Source organism: Pinus tabuliformis, chromosome 4_1 (genome assembly GCF_031772625.1).
Source record: "Pinus tabuliformis cultivar Carrire ecotype Pingquan chromosome 4_1, CPIR1, whole genome shotgun sequence".
Classification (NCBI taxonomy): Eukaryota; Viridiplantae; Streptophyta; class Pinopsida; order Pinales; family Pinaceae; genus Pinus; species Pinus tabuliformis.
In genome coordinates, this window is record NC_142303.1 from 574,398,010 (window position 1) to 574,400,404 (window position 2,395).

The 2,395-nt window shown below is 36.4% G+C and overlaps 1 pseudogene; it reads right to left on the reverse strand.

The window, feature by feature from the left end:
- Positions 1–524: 524 nt before the first annotated feature.
- On the reverse strand, positions 525–1,670 carry LOC149177212 (geranylgeranyl pyrophosphate synthase 7, chloroplastic-like; annotated as a pseudogene).
- Between the last annotated feature and the right edge of the window lie 725 nt (positions 1,671–2,395).

A 2,395-nucleotide genomic window follows, 5' to 3' on the forward strand; every position in this document is an offset into this window, starting at 1 on the left:
CATACTACACTAAAATACTGTGAAATAATAGTTGCAAACTGACAGAAATCTACCCATTGGTCCAAAACGTAACCTCTTGATTATTCATTCACACGATTGAAGGAGATCCAAACTTATAAATATGGATATAGATCCATCTTAAATACGGATCTAACATGAGTAGAGAGGGATCCACTTTCTTCCCGTGCAAATTTTTTTATGAGCTAATATTATTTAAATGTTTTGCATAGTTATTTTTATTTTTATTTTGGTGGACATGAGCAAAATTTCAACTTTGTTGAGAGACAAACAGAGTTACACATCATACTGGGCTGTAGAATGAGCCTCTCTTCTCAATGATATAATTTGTCAACAAATGTAAAAGCAACAGATAAAACTACACATCATACCAGGCTGTAGAATAAACCTCTCGGCTCAATGATATGATTTGTAAAGACATAGCAAATATAAAAACAACAGACAGACTCACAGAAACACAATACAAAGCACAACATCGCACACTACAATGCTTTTACTAGGTTTTTTCACTTCTGTCTGTGTGCAACGTAATCTGCAAAACCGAACAAAGGTCCAACTTTTGTTGGATCGAAGCAAGATAACTCGTCCTTAGCTATGTTCGACAATTCACCGGTTAACTCCTTTGTTTTCTCCAAACCTATGAGCTTGGGATAAGTAGCCTTATTACTAACGAAATCCCTTCCTGCACTCTTTCCTAATTCTTCCGACATTTTGTGAGATCATGTATGTCATCCACTACCTGATACAGAAGCCCCACGCAACGGCTAAACCCTCTAATTCTCTCAATGTCATCCTCCGAGGCAGCGACGATGATGGCCCCACACACAGCCGAGCACTCCAAGAGCAGCGCAGTCTTGTGAATATGAATCCATTCCACAGTGTTAAGGTCAACAGAAGCATTCCGCTGAGACGCGAGATCCGCAGTCTGGCCACCCATAAGCCCTTGAGGGCCAGCCGCTCTAGCCATTTCAGATACTATGCTCAAAATTCGATTATTCCCCACAGATTTGCTTGTGGAGGCTACAATGTGCTCAAATGCAAGTGAGAGAAGAGCACCCGCTGTGAGAATAGCAGTGTCTTCGCCGAAGACCAGATGGTTTGCAGGCTTACCTCGCCGTAATTCATCGTCGTCCATGCAAGGCAAGTCATCAATAATAACAGTCATTGTGTTGATCATCTCCATTGAACAGGCAGTTGGCATAGCGAGCTCCTCGGTCCCTCCCACAAGCTCACACGCTGCAAAGCACAGAAGAGGACGAACCCGTTTCCCTCCTGCTAGAAGGGTATACCTAATGGATTCATATATTTTCTCTGGATAACTAAGTGGGATGGCCTTATCCAATGCTTCATTCACTGCCATTGCCTTTGAACGCATGTAGTTATTGAAATCAAATTCAACGACCTTAGTCCTTTCATTAGGCAGATTAGCCGGCCGGACAGTTGTGTTCGACGATCTGGATAATCATTCCCCATGTACAGATGAGCACACTAATTCTTTCTTCAAATTTTCCGACATTATAAACCCCAGATAGGGTTGAAACTCTATGGAAATGTTTCGATGGAATGCAAATTCTCTTCGGATTACGTTCTTGAAAAGCAACATTTTAAGAATGTAGGCCATGAAAGCTACCTACCACAAGACTGTAAGCCATGTAGTTGCAATGTTTATTAGTCCCTGTGTCTACAGCAGCAAAAGTACATAAATAAAAAAAAATATATCTATGCAGATTTCATCTATTATTGCTTTGAGAGGTTTATTATACAATCCAATAAATTTAGTATCTAGTATGTAGATGATGTTTAAATAATAAAAAATTAATGTCTGTCCAAAAAATGAAAATAATCATATAAATAAAAAAACTACAATTCAAAACCTTTTAATATTTCTTTTAATTAAATATTTGTAAAATAAATTTAAAAAAAAAAAAACCATATCATATAAATATATTAAATTTTAAATAACATCAATAATTTTCTTTTCCAGTGCAATATTTGAAAATATTAATTTTATTTTCCTGCCATATTAAAAAACATCTAATATTAATATTAAAAAATTAATATATAAATTTAGGTTAATATTTAAAAAAATATCAGATTATCATTACACGTCCTAAAATCACACTTCCTTGCAAGCTTTTGCATAGTATAACATATGACGAAAAAGATGAATAAAATTTGGATCCTAAAAAGAAGAGACACACATACTTTACCTTTAGATCCACTTAATCTGCAGAAAATGCTGGATGATTGAGTTGCGTACTTCTCGTTGTTAAGTGAGATTTACATTTAAAGGTGGTTGGGATCGAATTTCATTCGGAAACGACAAAGGCTGTAGATACCATTTTCCCAAAGGAGAAATTGGAGAAAGAAAAATTCT